We start from the raw sequence: 19,103 nt of genomic DNA, 5'->3' as shown, positions 1-19,103 counted from the left end.
ATGTGCATGTGTCTGCACAATCAATAAGAAACAGACTCCATGAGGGTGGTATGAGGGCCCGACGTCCCAACACCGTGCAGAACGCTTGGCATTTGCCACAGAACACCAGGATTGGCAAAGTCGCCACTGGTGCCCTGTGCGCTTCACAGATGCAAGCAGGTTCACACTGAGCACATGTGAGAGACGTAACAGAGTCTGGAGACGCCGTGGAGAGCGATCTGCTGCCTGCAACATCCTTCAGCATGACCTGTTTGGCAGTGGGTCAGTAATGGTGTGGTGTGGCATTTCTTTGGAGGCCCACACAGCTCTCCATGTGCTTGCCAGATGTAGCCAGACTGCCATTAGGTACCAAGGTGAGATCCTCAGACCCCTTGCGAGACCATATGCTGGTGCGGTTGGCCCTGGGTTCCTCCTAATGCAGGACAATGCCAGACCTCATGTGGCTGGAGTGTGCCAGCAGTTCCTGCAAGATGAAGGCATTGAAGCTATGGACTGGCCCGCCTGTTCCCCAGACCTGAATCCGATTGAGCACATCTGGGACATCATGTCTCGCTCCATCCACCAACGTCACGTTGCACCACAGACTGTCCAGTAGTTGGCGGTAGTCCAGGTCTGGGAGGAGATCCCACAGGAGACCATCCGCAACCTCATCAGGAGCATGCCCAGGCATTGTAGGGAGATCATACAGGCACGTGGCCACACACAATACTGAACCTAATTTTGACTTGTTTTAAGGACATTACATCAAAGTTGGATTAGCCTGTAGTGTGTTTTTCCACTTTCATTTTGGTGGTGACTCCAAATCCAGGCCTCCATTGGTTAATAAATTTGATTTCCATTGATGATTTTTGTGTGATTTTGTTGTCAGCACATTTAGCTTTGTACAGAACAAAGTATTCAATGAGAATATTTAATTCATTCAGATCTAGGATGTGTTATTTGAGTGTTCCCTTTATTTTTTTGAGCAGTGTATATAGGTTTTATTTCTAGATGTAAAGAAGAAAACTAAATACTGTAAAATTATAAATCTCATGTTTTCCCAGATTATCTCCAGTAATTGTATTATTACACAGGATTTTTATGATGTTACATCGGCTCATCGTGTTCTCGTTCAGGTCTCTACAATATCGGATCCTCTCAGTAAAGATCGTCTATACAAGTGAATTTTCCTGATTTATCCATCAAAGATGGAAATGGACAGAGACAAGATGGCGGAGAGGATATTACACCTCACCCTAGAGATCCTCTTCCGGCTTACTGGAGAGGTGAGAGATTCTGATGACGTCACATTACATCATTCTTATCTATGGGAATAACAGATGGACAGAACTGGGGAGGTGAGGACTCTGGAAATGTCTGTAGTGAGATTTATGAATGTGTCTCTCCATAACCAGGATTACACAGTAGTGAAGAAGACCTCTAGTGGGCGCTGTCAGGACCCTCTGTCTGAGGGACGGGGAAGACCCCTGAGCCCAATCACGGGGCCTCCATCTCACACCTTCATACATGAGGACATCAATGGCCAGAAGATCCTAGAAATCACCTACAAGATGATTGAGCTGCTGACTGGAGAGGTGACACTGCTGGGAATGCTGGGACATTATACAGTAACGCTATGAAGGGATCGGGGGGATGACGGTATCATTGTATGTGTCAGGTTCCTATAAGGTGTCAGGATGTCGCTGTCTATTTCTCCATGGAGGAGTGGGAGTATTTAGAAGGACACAAAGATCTGTACAAGGACATCATGATGGAGGTTCCTCAGCCCCTCACATCACCAGGTAATAGACAGGACTAAATACACACGGCCTATAATTGTCTGTATGCAAAGAATGAATTCAGTCCCTATATGTGTTTCCTCCAGTTTTATCCAGTAAGAGGACAACACCAGAGAGATGTCCTCGTCCTCTTCTTCCACAGGACTGTAAACAAGAAGATCCCAATGCTCCTCAGGATCATCAGGTAGATGGAGAGAAGGTGTCATGAGATCTCCCCTATGATGTGTAGACGGCTGTGAAGATCTTGTGCTCAGTCTTGTTTTATCCACCAGTATTATATGTTTTATACTTGTGTAATGAGAACGGTGGAGATGGCAGGATTAGAGCTGATCATAGATGAGACTTCTCCATCTGTCTGTGACTTTTACAATATTTGTTTCAGGTTGAAGATCTGACCCATATTAATACTACAGAGACATATGTGAGGGGTGATGAGCGGTGTAAAGAGATGATTCCTACAGATAACCTCCCAGGTGAGTAGTAACCACTAAATGCAGAGAAGTTTCAGATTCTTATAAGTCACCGGCTGTGGCTGCTTTATCGGTTGTGTAGTCCGGCCGTATCACAATCGTGTGATCACCATTTTGCCTCTAGACCACAACATTCTCCTCCACCCAAAACTGTTCAAATGATTTTGGCCATTGAAAGCCCTTTTCTATAGAACTTACAACCTGGAGGATCCACCTACCAACTGAAATTAGTAGACGCTGACCATTACCTCCTCAGATCTGTAAACTACAAAACCAGATGACAATGTACTTAGAATGTACAGACAGTTTAGAAAATCACTTGAAGAAAATATTATGATGGGCCTGTAAGAGAAAGCGGAGGGTAATGATGCTGTTGGCTTCCTAGAACCCTGATATCTTATTGGATGAATCTACCTTCTCTTCCTTCTGTGCTGCTGAATGTGCTCATATGGTCCCTACAAGACCAGGTCCAGTCTTTATGACCAAACTTCACTTTTATGATCGACAACATTAAATGTGCAGTGAGGCCAAGTGTGAATTTCTGTACAATAACAACAGAGTTTCCCTTTTGTCCTGATTTTTCAATTTCTTTTAAAACCGACTAACTTCATACAGGATCGCGATTAACTATACGGAAAACATTACACCTGTGCCATGATATACAGGTGCTTCTCAATAAATTAGAATATCATCAAAAAGTTAATTTATTTCAGTAATTCAAAAAAGCGAAACTCACATATTATATAGAGTCATTACACACAGAGGGATCTATTATATAGAGTCATTACACACAGAGTGATCTATTATATAGAGTCATTACACAGAGGGATCTATTATATAGAGTCATTACACACAGAGGGATCTATTTCACGTGTTATTTCTGTTAATGTTGATGATTATGGCTTACAGTCAATGAAAACACAAAAGTCATTATCTCAGTAAATTAGAATACTTTATAACAACAGCTTGAAAAATGTTTTTAAAATCCGAAATGATGTCCTACCGAAATGTATGTTTAGTAAATGCACTCAATACTTGGTCGGGGATCCTTTTGCATCAATTACTGCATCAATGTGGCATGGCATGGAGGCGATCAGCCTGTGGCACTGCTGAGGTGTTATAGCAGCCCAGGTTGCTTTGATAACAGCCTTCACCTCGTCTGCATTGTTGGGTCGGGTGTCTCTCATCCTCCTCTTGACAGTACTCCATAGATTCTCTATTGGGTTAAGGTCAGGCGAGTTGCTGGCCAATCAAGCACATTGATACTGTTGTGTGTAAACCAGGTATTGGTACTTTTGGCAGTGTGGACAGGTGCCAAGTCCTGCTGGAGAATGAAATTTCCATCTCCAAAAAACTTGTCGGCAGAGGGAAGCATAAAGTGCTGTAAAATGTCCTGGTAGACGGCTACGCTGACCTACACCAGCAGATGACATGGCTCCCCAAACCATCACGGATTGTGGAAACTTCACACTAGACCTCAAGCAGCTTGGATTGTGGCCTCTCCACTCTTCCTCAAGACTCTGGGACCTTGATTTCCAAATGAAATGCAAAATTTACTTTCATCTGAAAACAACACCTTGGACCACTGAGCAACAGACCAGGTCTTTTTCTCCTTGGCCCAGGTAAGACGCTTCTGGCGTTGTCTGTTGGTCATGACTGGCTTGACACAAGGAATGCGACACTTGTAACACATGTCCTGGATAAGTCTATGTGTGTTGACGCTCTTGAAGCAATGACTCCAGCAGAAGTCCACTTCTTGTGAATCTCCCCCCAAATTTTTGAATGGCCTTTTCTTAACAATCCTTTCAAGGCCGCAGTTAACCAGGTTGCTTGTGCACCTTTCTCTACCACACTTTTTCCTTCCACTCAACTTTCCATTAATATGCTTGGATACAGCACTCTCTGAACAGCCAGCTTCTTTAGCAATGACCTTTTGTGGCTTACCCTCCTTGTGGAGTGTGTCAATGACTGCCTTCTAGACATCTGTCAAGTCAGCAGTCTTCATGATTGTAGAGCCTACTGAAACAGACTAAGGGACCTTTTTAAACGCATAGGAAGCCTTTGCAGGTGTTTTTTGTTAATTATTCTAATTTACTGAAATAATGACTTTTGTGTTTTCATCGGCTGTAAGCCATAATCATCAACATTAACAGAAATAACACGTGAAATAGATCACTCTGTTTGTAATGACTATATAATGAGTTTCACTTTTTTTAAGAACTGAAATAAATTAACTTTTTGATGATATTCTAATTTATTGAGAAGCACCTGTATCTCTAAGCTGTGCGAGGCTGATAGCTGTAATATACTGTAATATTTACACCTGCATGAATGTGTTGGCATGGCTCGAGCCCTGGTATGTTGGATTCACTTCACGTCATAAATTCCATTATGTTTTCAATCCTAAGGAATTCAGATTACTGCACAATCTCTCCTGAAATGGGGGCACTAATACTTTCTCTACTCTTCTGATCAGGTTATTGTAGCTCCAATGGTCCACCATAAATAAGTGTAAGTCCGCTTTAATGTTGGAGTTCTCCCCTCATACATATGTTCTTGTTGGCGATGTAACATATTTTTTATGTCTTTTTTTATAGGTTCATTCTGTATGATAGTTTGATTGTGGTGGGATCGGCCTGCCTCACTTATGTGAATCTGTAACTCCCTGGTAGTCTTTCAAAAAAGGTCTCCATTATGTCTTCCCAATGCCCGAGGTCTAAATATAAGACACCTCAGCTCTGCACTATTATAAAAAGTTCATTTAAAATGTCTAATATTTCTTCTTGAAACTCATCTGATCTGCAAATATTGGCACTTCGCGATAATTTTGATTGCCAAGAACCCCATGCTCTAATTACCCCCCAGAGGTTTCACCACTATTTACTCATTTTTTTTTTTTACTAAAGAAGCCTGTTCAGCTTGATTTCTTCAGTAGATGTGTTACGGTCTATAGTCACAGTTTTGCCCATCACCCCTTTAACTTCTTTAAAGGAAAGCTCTCGTCCCCTGGGAGATGTGAGACCTCTAATATGGGCATACAGGTTATAGAAAAGTAAATCTATACATACCTGTATGGCCCATAGTAGAGGTCTGCTTGCAGTGAAATTGAGTTTTATAAAATCTGTCTTCACATGCTTGGCATCCCCCGGACACCAAGAAATCCCCGCCTATCTCTTTAGTTAGCCCCGAAATTCCTGCCTATCTGCTTATTTAGCATGTTCCTCCCCCTCCCCTGCACGTCACAGGACCCTGTGATGTGCGCTCTTGTCACTCACTTCCCACTCATGCGCGTTGCGACGCTCACATCGGGAGCGCTTTGTTTCCTCCCAGCCCGTTTGTCTCTGCACTGTCCCGCAGTGTTCTGGTGCACCGGGGAGGCTGCATCGGGGAGCCTGCGCACCAGAACACTGCGGAGCAGTGCAGAGACAAACAGGCCAGGAGGAAACAAAGCGCTCCTGATGTGAGCGTCGCATTGCACATGCGCGGGAAATGAGTTAGACCAGTGCACGTCACAGGTCCCTGTGACGTGCAGGAGAGGTGGGGAATATGCTAAATAAGCAGATAGGCGGGGACTTCTTGGCGTCCGGGGGACGCCAAGCATTTGAAAACGGATTTCATAAAACTCCATTTCACTGCAAGCAGACCTCTAGTATGGGCCATACAAGCATGTATAGATCTACTTTTCTATAACCTGTATGCCCATATTATAGGTCTCAAATCTCCCAGGGGGTGGCAGATTCTCTTTAACCCCTCTACATGGATCTGGACTTACACAGAGACCCCTAGGCTTGGGCCACTGTGTTACCTGCTGTTCTGTTGTGTCAGATGGGAAGAATAGTCAGGTATTCGGGTCAGAACCAGGAGGGCAGAGAAAATACAAAATCAGAAGAAACGAGTAGTCAGTAAACGGGCCGGGGTCACAACAGGAAACAAATACACAAGCCGGGAGCTGAGCACAGAGGACTGAACCAGAGGAGAACAAGGCTGTATCTGTCAGCTTCCGGCAATATGCTTCCAGCTTTAGTAGGGTGCGGTGCTTTCCAAATGGCTGAAGTAGATTACTCCAGCTGGACAGCACACACACCCATACTGCCAGACTGGATGGTACTACAGGTCCCAGCAACCCTAATCTTAATGGCTGGACAGAGCCTGCTCCGCCCAGTAGCCTCTGGTTCTGACGTCTCCTCAATCACCAGCGCCGCCTGCAGAATGAATAAGGCTCCTGGTGACAGAATTAGACGTTGCAGGAGCAGATCCCAGAGAAAATGGGACACACCATTTGCAGAAACCTTGATATGACAAAATGAAAGAAAACCAGAGCAGTAGAAATCCCCATAAAGTGACTCCATCTTGGGAATTAATCTATAGGAGTAGTGACTATTTTGACTCCACAGGCACTTTCCGGAAATTAGAAAACAGTGGATGTTGGAGAGTAAAAATTGCAAAAATGCCATTTTATTACCCAACACACAGTGCCCAGATAAATTAAGTGGGTTCTTCTCACTATAGTAATGCCAAATACATGAATGCTAAATGTGGTTTGGGCACAGTCTTTTAGACTGTGAACTGTAATTGACTTGGTGAATAATTCTTTTTTTTTTTTTTTTTTTTACGTAGCTTGCCATTTTTACAGACACTTTAAGTAAAAATGTTAAAAAAATGTAAGAATATTTTATTCAAAAATAATACTTAATTTTATTCTTGGCAGATGACTGTACCTGGAGATCAGAAGGACAACTGACATCTTCAATTTTTAAATCACATGAGATTGAGATCCAACAAGATGCAATTGAAATGAATGCCATTACTCCAGATATACCATCATCCCTTCACAGCAAAGATCAATCATCTAATCCTTTGAAACAGGTCCCGTCTTCTGATTCATTAGCAACTACTAAGGAAAATCAAAGTTACAAAATAAGCATTAAAAAACAAACTGCTCCTAAAGCAAAGAAGTCATTTTCACGTTCAGAGTATAGAAATACTCTTCTTAAACAAGAAAAAAATCACAGCTCAGATCTTGTGAGGCACCAGAGAACTCACACAGGGGAGAAGCCTTTTTCATGTTCGGAATGTGGGAAATGTTTTAACCAAAAATCAACTTTAGTTATGCACCAGAGAACCCACACAGGGGAGAAGCCTTTTTCATGTTTGGAATGTGGGAAATGTTTTAACCATAAATCAGTTTTGATTAATCACCAGAGAACTCACACAGGGGAGAAGCCTTTTTCCTGTTCAGAATGTGGGAAATGTTTTAGCCAGAAATCAGGTTTGATTAATCACCAGAGAACTCACGCAGGGGAGAAGCCTTTTTCCTGTTCAGAATGTGGGAAATGTTTTAAAGATAAATCAGATTTGGTTAAGCACCAGAGAACTCACACAGGGGAGAAGCCTTTTTCCTGTTCAGAATGTGGGAAATGTTTTAGCCAGAAATCAGGTTTGATTAGTCACCAGAGAACTCATGCAGGGGAGAAGCCTTTTTCCTGTTCAGAATGTGGGAAATGTTTTAAAGATAAATCAGCTTTAGTTATGCACCAGCGAACTCACACAGGGGAGAAGCCTTTTTCCTGTTCAGAATGTGGGAAATGTTTTAACCAAAGATCAGCTTTAGTTATGCACCAGAGAACTCACACAGGGGAGAAGCCTTTTTCCTGTTCAGAATGTGGAAAATGTTTTAACCAGAAATCGGGGCTTTATAGACATCAGAGAACCCACACAGGGGAGAAGCCTTTTTCATGTCCAGAATGTGGGAAATGTTTCAACCATAAATCGATTATGGTTAATCACCAGAGAATCCACACAGGAGAGAAGCCTTTTTCCTGTTCAGAATGTGGAAAATGTTTTAGCCTAAAATCAGATTTGGTTAAGCACCAGAGAATCCACACAGGGGAGAAGCCTTTTTCATGTCCAGAATGTGGGAAATGTTTCAACCATAAATCAGATTTGGTTAAGCACCAGAGAATCCACACAGGAGAGAAGCCTTTTTCCTGTTCAGAATGTGGGAAATGTTTTAACCTAAAATCAGATTTGGTTAAGCACCAGAGAATCCACACAGGAGAGAAGCCTTTTTCATGTCCAGAATGTGGGAAATGTTTCAACCATAAATCCGATTTGGTTAAGCACCAGAGAATCCACACAGGAGAGAAGCCTTTTTCCTGTTCAGAATGTGGGAAATGTTTTAATCAGAAATCGGGGCTTTTTAATCACCAGAGAACTCACACAGGGGAGAAACCTTTTTCATGTTCAGAATGTGGGAAATGTTTTAACCATAAATCGGTTATGGTTAATCACCAGAGAACCCACACAGGGGAGAAACCTTTTTCCTGTTCAGAATGTGGGAAATGTTTTGTGAAGAAATCATCTCTTTTGAGTCACCAAAGAACTCACACAGAGGAGAAGCCTTTTTCATGTTCTTAATGTGGGAAATGTTTTACATGGAAATCAATTCTTAATAAACATCAGTGAAGCCACAGAGGGGAAAAGCCTTTTTCATGTTCAGAATTTTGGAAATGTTTTAAGCGAAAATTGTATCTTCTTAAAGGGGTTACTAAGAAAAAAAACAAAATAAGTCAGCTCACCCATTGAGGAATCCAAAGCTCAGGAAACCAGCAGGAATGCGAATCGAGAGCAGAAAAAAATCCAGCTTCAATGACTAAAGACCTTACTGTCTGAAACGTGTCTGCTAGAAAATATTTCCCCCTCTAGGGGTCGTAACATCCATGCTGTTATCTCAGGTTTTTTATATTTACTCAATAAACCAATGTTTTTAGAGGATCATTGAAGCTGGATTTTTTTCTGCTCTCGATTCTTAAAGGGGTTGTCCTCTACTTGGAGAACCCACACAGGGGAGAAGCCTTTTTCATGTTCGGAATGTGGGAAATGTTTTAACCATAAATCAGTTTTGATTAATCACCAGAGAACTCACACAGGGGAGAAGCCTTTTTCCTGTTCAGAATGTGGGAAATGTTTTAGCCAGAAATCAGGTTTGATTAATCACCAGAGAACTCACGCAGGGGAGAAGCCTTTTTCCTGTTCAGAATGTGGGAAATGTTTTAAAGATAAATCAGATTTGGTTAAGCACCAGAGAACTCACACGGGGAGAAGCCTTTTTCCTGTTCAGAATGTGGGAAATGTTTTAGCCAGAAATCAGGTTTGATTAGTCACCAGAGAACTCATGCAGGGGAGAAGCCTTTTTCCTGTTCAGAATGTGGGAAATGTTTTAACCAAAGATCAGCTTTAGTTATGCACCAGAGAACTCACACAGGGGAGAAGCCTTTTTCATGTCCAGAATGTGGGAAATGTTTCAACCATAAATCGATTATGGTTAATCACCAGAGAATCCACACAGGAGAGAAGCCTTTTTCCTGTTCAGAATGTGGAAAATGTTTTAGCCTAAAATCAGATTTGGTTAAGCACCAGAGAATCCACACAGGGGAGAAGCCTTTTTCATGTCCAGAATGTGGGAAATGTTTCAACCATAAATCAGATTTGGTTAAGCACCAGAGAATCCACACAGGAGAGAAGCCTTTTTCCTGTTCAGAATGTGGGAAATGTTTTAACCTAAAATCAGATTTGGTTAAGCACCAGAGAATCCACACAGGAGAGAAGCCTTTTTCATGTCCAGAATGTGGGAAATGTTTCAACCATAAATCCGATTTGGTTAAGCACCAGAGAATCCACACAGGAGAGAAGCCTTTTTCCTGTTCAGAATGTGGGAAATGTTTTAATCAGAAATCGGGGCTTTTTAATCACCAGAGAACTCACACAGGGGAGAAACCTTTTTCATGTTCATAATGTGGGAAATGTTTTAACCATAAATCGGTTATGGTTAATCACCAGAGAACCCACACAGGGGAGAAACCTTTTTCCTGTTCAGAATGTGGGAAATGTTTTGTGAAGAAATCATCTCTTTTGAGTCACCAAAGAACTCACACAGAGGAGAAGCCTTTTTCATGTTCTTAATGTGGGAAATGTTTTACATGGAAATCAATTCTTAATAAACATCAGAGAAGCCACAGAGGGGAAAAGCCTTTTTCATGTTCAGAATTTTGGAAATGTTTTAAGCGAAAATTGTATCTTCTTAAAGGGGTTACTAAGAAAAAAAACAAAATAAGTCAGCTCACCCATTGAGGAATCCAAAGCTCAGGAAACCAGCAGGAATGCGAATCGAGAGCAGAAAAAAATCCAGCTTCAATGACTAAAGACCTTACTGTCTGAAACGTGTCTGCTAGAAAATATTTCCCCCTCTAGGGGTCGTAACATCCATGCTGTTATCTCAGGTTTTTTATATTTACTCAATAAACCAATGTTTTTAGAGGATCATTGAAGCTGGATTTTTTTCTGCTCTCGATTCTTAAAGGGGTTGTCCTCTACTTGGACAATGCTTTGTCATTCCTCATGTTTGGCCTCGTTAAATGTGACGCCAGCGCTGATTGGGCTCACATGGCGAAACAGCCTGTCCTGAGCCCCGGGAACACAAGTGCTGACACCGATGGAACGGCACAAGTATAGGGGGTTTGTATAATTCTTATAATAATTTTTGTAATAAGTATATTGTTTATCCATTATGTATATATTCAGTGTGTTCATTAATAGAGATTTGAATCCTTAGTTATAGAAATATAGGTTTATCAAAAGATCATAACAGGTCTACTTTTCAGTCATGCTCTTTGCGGTCAGAAGCATCTAACATTCTGAGATACAGTGGTGTAAAACAAAGTGTTTGCCCCGTCCTGATTTCTTATTCTTTTGCATATTTGTCACACCTAAATGTTTCAGATCATCAGATTTAAATATTAGACAAAGATAACACAAGTAAACACAAAATGCAGTTTTTAAATGAAGGTATTTTATTATTAAGGGAAAAAGAAATCTCCAGGGCCCTGTGTAAAAAAGGCCCCACTCATACTCATACACACACACACAAACACACACACAAACACACACACACACACACACACACACACACACACACACACACACACACACACACACACACACCCCCACTTAAAACCTAAATTAACTGTGGTTTATAACATCTTTGGGAACCTGAGTTAAATTTCCCTAGCCACACTCAGGCCTGATTGCTGCCACACCTGTTCTCAATCAAGAAAATACTTTAATAGGACTTGCTTGACAAAGTGAGGTAGACCAAAAGATCCTCAAAAGCTAGACATCATGCCGCGATCAAAATAAATTCAAGAACAAATGAGAAAAAAGTAATTGAGATCGATCAATCTGGAAAAGGTTATAAAGCCATTTCTAAAGCTTTAGGACTCCAGCGAACCACAGTGAGAGCCATTATCCACAAATGGCAAAAGCATGGAACAGTGGTGAACCTTCCCAGGAGTGGCTGGCCGACCAAAATTACCCTAAGAACGCAGCGGTGACTCATCCAAGAGGTCACAAAAGACCCCACAACAACATCAAAAGAACTGCAGACCTCACTTGCCTCAGTTAAGGTCAGTGTTCAAGACTACACCATAAGAAAGAGACTGGGCAAAAATGGCCTGCATGGCAGAGTTCAAAGGCTAAAACCATTGCTAAGCAATAAGAACATAAATGCTCTTCTCAGTTTTGTCTGAAAACATCTTGATGATCTCCAAAGACTTTTGGGAGAATACACTGTGGACTGACGAGACAAAAGTTGAACTTTTTGAAAGGTGAATGTCCCGTTACATCTGGTGTAGTAGTAACACAGCATTTCAGAAAAGGAGCATCATACCCACAGTAAAATGTGGTGGTAGTGTGATGGTCTGGGGCTGTTTTGCTGCTTCAGGACCTGGAAGACTTGCTGTGGTAAATGGAACCATTAATTCTGCTGTCTACCAAAAAATCCTGAAGGAGAATGTCCGGCCATCTGTTTGTGACCTCAAGCTGAAGCGCATTTGGGTTATGCATCAGGACAATGATCCAAAACACACCAGCAAATCCACCTACCTCTGAATGGCTTAAGAAAAACAAAATTAAGACTTTGGAGTGGCCTAGTCAAAGTCCTGACTTTAATCTGATTGAGATGCTGTGGCATGACCTTAAATAGGCGGTTCATGCTCAGAAACCCTCCAATGTGGCTGAATTACAAAAATTTAGCAAAGATGAGTGGCCAAAATTCCCCTAGAGCATTGTAAAAGACTCATTGCCAAACTGCAAACGCTTGATTGCAGTTGTTGCTGCGAAGGGTGGCCCAACCAGTTATTAGGTTTAGGGGGCAATCACTTTTACACACAGGGCCCTGTAAGTTTGGATTTTTTTTCCCCTAAATAATAAAGACCTTCATTTAAAAACTGCATTTTGTGGTTACTTGTGTTTTCTTTGTGTAATATTTAAATTTGTTTGGTGATCTGAAACATTAAAGTTTGACAAACATGCAAAAGAATAAGAAATCAGGAAGGGGCAAACATTTTCACACCACTGTATGTGTAGAAGCTGTAACCGTATCTTTTGAAACGCAGTATGCTTAGAATATTATCTATAGTCGGCAGCGAGTATTGGTTTTAGCTGCCTGTCATATCTGATTGTGTATATTTTGCATTGCCTGTATAAGCTTGATCGGAATGAATTAGCGTCAGACGGCCTGCTGAGTATCTCACTTGTCTCCTTGTTAATAAACAAAATAGATTTTTACTGCGGACTTCAGGATGATCTCCTATCTCACTTGGTAAAAAGTGAAATTCTCCTGTCAATAATTGTTTTTATTTTAACAGGATCAAACATGTGGAATGTTTGTCCACTACTTGGACAACCCCTTTAAACGTCAAAAATCCCACAGCGGGAGAAGTCATTCTCATACCAAGAGTGTGAAAAATTAATTACTGGAAAATCAATTTTGTTGACCATCAAAAATAACTCAGATTGGGAGAAACTATATATGTTATTGACAAATTGTACAAAAACATAATTAACCCCTTAATGACCACCATTTCGTCTTTACTGACCTGAGATATAAGAGACTAGCGTCCTCCGACAGGTGACAATCCAGCTGTACACTATAGCTGACAACTTGCTGCATTGGCCACAATCCGTGTTGGAACCGACCATGACCGTTTAACTCCTTAGATGCTGCTGTCAATAGTAACTACAGCAATTAGATGATTAAAGGGAAGGTGCCATAAAAAAATGTAAACAATTAAAAAAATGTAAAGTATTAATGTTTTGATTTTTTTTAAATATCATTTGTTTTTAATGAAATTAAATATGAAAAATAATTTAACAAAGTTTGGTATTTCCACTTTTAAACACTAAGGGGAGCAGCTGCGGAAATTTGCCATGAAAACCTAGTGTACAACTATCTCACATTACGACTGCAGTAAATGTGGGCTGGGTCTGCTCTCCTGTGTGTGATGTCGCTCCTCTCCTCCCTTTCTGGGTGTTTGTAACAGGATAAGAGAGGATGAAGCTTAGGATCACAGTGTGGAGCCATTTTGTTGGTGACTGCCAGTGATACTGACAAGTACAGTGTCACCGAGGACGGCCGGCAGCGCCGATTCTGTTAGTGCTGCTCTCTGTATCATAAGCTGGGGTTAGATACTGTCGTGGTAGCCCTTCCAAAAATTTGGATTGAGATAATTATCTTCTGCCATTTTTGGTTCAAATTAAATAAATAAACACGATGCATCGGAGAAATAAAATAACACACTGCCAGTGTCTGAGTGTACAATTCTTGTCTGCAGTCAGAACCCAAGCAGCAAGTACTTTATTACACCCCCAGAAGAAAGGGGTGGCTAACATTGCCTAAGAAAGAAAGTATTTTAATTGGAAACAGTCGTCCTTGAAAGCAGCTCTGTCCAATTTACTATACTTTTAAAAACTAAGGAAAGCTTAACTCGAAGACAGCACTATATTTCATACAATGCTGTGTTATCGCTTTTATGAGTAACACTTATAAGACTAATATTAAATTATCAAAAATATATAGGTAGATTTAATTGTCTAAAATAATAATCAAAGCAAAGTATAAATATTTACCATAACAATACGTGGCGTGTTACACACACTGGGATTATTCACAGCACATGATACACTACACTGAGCCCTATATCTAGATATGTGTAGTGTATCACATGATGGGATTAGATACACCAGTCCGGAGCGTATCGCACACGATGACGGGATTAGATACATCGGTTCGGGGAATATCGCACACTATGACGGGATTAGATACACCGGTCTGGGGAGTATCGCACATTTTGACCGCCAGCGATACTGACAAGTGCAGTGTCACTGAGGACGGCCGGCAGAGCTGATCCTGATAGATGGTGCTGCTCGCTGTATCATAAACTGGGGTTAGATATGTGAACTGTATCACATGCACGATTATATACGCTTAGAGTAACACATGCTGTGATTAGATACAGGACTAAGTGTAGTGTATCACATTATGGGATTAAATATTGAGCTCAGCAGAGTGTATCATACAGGATGGGATTACATACACAGTTTCTAATGTATGGAGCAGGGTCACACCTTACACCACTGCTCCCGTAGAAGTGGATGGAGAGGGGTCACACATGACATCACTGCTCAAATAGAAGTGGACGGAGCGGGGTCACACATGACATCACTGCTACCATAGAAGTGGACGGAGCAGGGTCACTCATGACAGCACTGCTACCATAGAAGTGGACGGAGCAGGGTCACTCATGACACCACTGCTACCATAGAAGTGGACGGAGCGGGTTCACGCATTACACCACTGCTCCCATAGAAGTGGATGGAGCGAGGTCAGACATTACACCACTGCTTCCATAGAATTGAACAGAACGGGGTCAGGCATTACACCACTGCTTCCATAGAAGTGGACAGAGCGGGGTCAGGCAAAAAAAACAAACCTGTTGTCCAAGTCTCAGGAATTCCACATATTCACAAGGATCAGATGGAATCTACAGGACGGTGAGGAGTTGGTCTCCAAAGCATACAACCACATGGAGGTTTGCGGAACACAGAAAAGCCACAAAGGACCATCCATTGACGGTTGAATCAATCCAGGAGAGGAAAAGCCATTCCATAGGTGAGAAATGGATGTTATTCATGACTATTCTAAGAAAAGTAACATACAGTTTAAGTTTGTTCATAGTCATACAGATGCACAATTATGGTCTATTTGTATAGCCAATGTGAAGCAGAGAATCTTAGTATTGATAAAAGGTTTCTCTCTGTAAAAAAAAGTTACAGAGAAAGCTTCAAAATGTGATGCATATGGTCTGTGTGTACAATAAGGCTGTGTGCCCACGATGCATTTTTTAAGGGTTTCCACAGCGACAAAAACACTGCAGAAATGCTTAAAAAACGCATGGTAGAAGGCCTGCCATGTTCCCCAATGATAATCCGCATGTGCCGTGCACATGCTGCGGAAATTTCCGCTGCGGGTTATCATTGTGGAAAAAAACGCAGCACTACCAATTATTTTGCAGAAGTGCTGCGTTTTCGCCGCGATTGACTTGCATTGAAACGCATGGATAACGCATCACTGCATATGTAGATGCGCATTCCACGCGTTTCAATGTGCGGATGGTACCCGGGTGTGGAGGACAGGAAACTCTCCTCCGGACCCGGGTACCATAGAACCTGTAAAAAAAGAATAAAATAAAAAATAAATGTTATATTTACCTTCTGACAGCCCCTGCTGCGCTCGTCCTCCCATGCTGGCAGATCGCGGTGGACTGGAGGACCTGCGCTGACGTCATAGTCATGTGACGGCAGGTCCTTCAGTGCAGTGTACCGCGATCTGCCGGCAGCCAGGACCGAGCGAAACAAGATCCCGGGGGCCATCGGAAGGTAAGTATAGATTTTTTTTTTTTTTTTTTAACCATTCTTTAAGGTCACACTATATAAATCCATGCCGGTTGCATGGGTTTATATAGGTGTGAGCAAGTTGACAAGCACTTTCCAAGTGATGCTAAAATTGCTTGGAAAGCGCTTTTCAACGCGCATGCGGAAATGCAAGTGAAGAACGCTTCACATCCGCTTGTCCCTGGCAGGAAAAACACATGTACAATCCGCATGTACAATCTGCATGTACAATCCGCATGTGTTTTTTCTGCCAGGGAGATGCAGAAACGCTCAGGAAAAAACCTGGAGCATTTCTGCATCGTGGGCACATAGCCTAAATTAGTCTTTGAAAAAACTGACACATAGAAAGCATGGATTATCACACAGGACATCAGTCATACTGACAAACAGGTGGACACACAAGAAATCAGTCATTCTGACACACAGGACACTGACGGGGATTACTTTGATTATCCTAATTGTTTGATTTTGGCAGAACATATTGAACAATTGGATCAAATTGATACTCGGACAGAGTTATTGTCCAAATTACACCAAGACATAAAAAAGGTTTCTGTTCATACAAGATTAAATAGTAAAAGTGAAGATAGTGCCTCCACATCATTTGTACCAGACACACAAGATCCAGATGTTTCAGGAGAAGCTTTACAGGGAAATGAATTAGAAAGGAAAAAATTACATGACAGAGGAGCACGAATCAATCTTAAAATACACGATCAATTAATGAAAATTGTAAAAGACTTTCCAAAGTACAATGAGAAGATGGATAATTTTGATAATGCAGATATTTTTTAATCCAATACAGATGAATTCAATCTTAATAATAAACTAAAAAACAAGACATTCAGAGTTTTGTTACCCTCACATATGGCAAAAACATTACAGACCACACCCAGGCTAAATGATGATAATGAACTGACACATAGTACAAAAGAAGACAGACTTAGACAATTGCTATTATGTAGCACAGGAGACATGCCCTCTCTTGACATTTTGCATCAATTGAGTGCGAGTATCCATGATGACCCGTTTGCTTTTTTGGTCAAATTTGAACAGGCCTATAGAATGGTGATGCCTGTTGGGCCTAATGAGGAACCAACAGCGATGATCAAATTGTATGTAACAATATTCAAGTACCTAGATCCTGTTTCAGTGCAATTGGCGAGTGCTCTGACATCATTGCAGGAGGCAACGACTTTTATCGACAAAATTAGGAGATCCATGAAGCAGAACGAGGTGAAGGCAAAAATAGCTGTAGTTCATGAGGAAAAAGATAGACAACTGACATCAAAGAAAACTCAACCAAACCCTAAACCCACATTAACATCTAGGAACAGAGATTACACTGAACATATAGGTAAAAATATCACACAGAGGAGCAATATTAATTGTTATTTTTGTGGTATACCTGGACACTTGAAGCGGCAGTGAAGGAAATTTTTGAGAGCAGAATCAGAGGTAGGTACACCGGGAACAGGTAAGCTTGGAAGGGAAAACAGACTCTTACCAAAATCATCCATCAAACCTTCCGCCCCTCCTTTCCATTCTCCCACATCCCCTCACAATAAGCTCCATTAATCAGACAGATCAGAGAGATGACAGTAAAGGAGTCAGATTCCAGGGACAGTGCGTTTAAAAAGGACACTGGTCTGCTCCCATCTCCATCTCTCTGACTAGCAAAGAATGCTCCTACACCCCTTTCATTGGAATTTTTGACTCGAGTTACATTGGATGACTGTGGAAGACCATTTCTTAATGTGATTTTTGCAGAACAAAGGTCTATGTTTTTTATTGATACAGGGGCACAATTAAGTGTTACTAACCTTAATTTGATGGTAAAACCAGAATCTCCAAGTTGTAATATTATCGGATTCAGCGGAAAAGGAAAAACAAAAGCAAAGCTCGTTCCCAATGTTATGTTGGAAATACCAGGTTCTTTCAAAACAGGAATTGACATTTGGTATTGTTGTGATTCTGAGAATATACTTGGCACAGATTTTATGCAGAAATTCGGATGGGTAATTGATCTAGGGAATCAAGTGATCTGGAAAGATTCTAATGGATGTAAACCTGTAGTCATTGACCCTAGTGAATATAGCCATGTTGGAAGTATTTGCTTGAATGATGTTGTGTCATCATATCATTTGTGGCCTGAAACTGGTGGTGATGAAGTACTGACTGAAATTGTACAATGTTTCCCTTCTCTTTGGGCTCAATTTAGAAATGAGGTGGGTACAATGAAGGATTTTGTTGTGAATGTAGGAGGACGTGAACCTCCTCCACAGCGTCAGTATAAATTGCCTCCAGATTCAATTGGTTCTATGTATAAGATCATACAGGAATTGCTAGCTCAAGGTGTCATACGTAAGGCTAACTCTGTAAGTAACAATCCTTTATGGTGTGTATTGAAATCTGATGGTACATATCGAATGATATTGGATTTGCGGATGTTTAATAAACATACTCCCAATGTTGCTCCCATTGTTGCTGATACTCATGACATGATGGCAAGGCTAAATGCAAAGGCAAAATATTTCTCTGTACTAGACATCATTAATGTTTTTTTCAGTATACCTCTTGAAAAGAGCTGTCAGTACAAGTTTGCATTTACTTTCTTGGATGAGCAATATTTGTTTTGCAGGTTACATCAAGGAGCACATTTGTCACCTAGTGTTTTTCATCAGGCGTTGGTAAAGGTATTATCCAGATTTTCTAGGCCTGATTGCATACTGCAATATGTGGATGATATTCTGTTGTCTACTGAGGATAAGGAGTCACACGTTTCTCTTTTGGCAGAATTGTTTGAACTGTTGTATGACGCAGGGTTGAAATTTAACACTAAAAAGGTCAAATTGATGCAGACCGATGTCGGGTTTCTGGGAGTGTTGTTGAATCCTGGAAAAAGACCGCCATTGCAGGAAAGAATAGAGGCGATCGCTTCTCTCCCAATCCCAACCACACACAAGGCATTGTGACATTTTTTGGGTCTTGTAAACTATCCTAGGGATTTCATTGAGGATTTTTCTAATAAGGCCAGGCCTTTGTACGATCTTTTGAAAAGTGAAAA

At 41.3% G+C, this 19,103-nt stretch overlaps 1 pseudogene; it reads left to right on the top strand.

The window, feature by feature from the left end:
• Nucleotides 1-1,648: 1,648 nt before the first annotated feature.
• LOC141201558 (uncharacterized) lies at nucleotides 1,649-11,230 on the top strand (annotated as a pseudogene).
• Nucleotides 11,231-19,103: the final 7,873 nt, after the last annotated feature.

Source organism: Phyllobates terribilis, unplaced genomic scaffold (genome assembly GCF_046119375.1).
Source record: "Phyllobates terribilis strain yellow unplaced genomic scaffold, ASM4611937v1 Scaffold_119__1_contigs__length_5224398, whole genome shotgun sequence".
Taxonomy (NCBI): domain Eukaryota; kingdom Metazoa; phylum Chordata; class Amphibia; order Anura; family Dendrobatidae; genus Phyllobates; species Phyllobates terribilis.
This window is presented reverse-complemented; position numbering and strand designations above follow the sequence as displayed.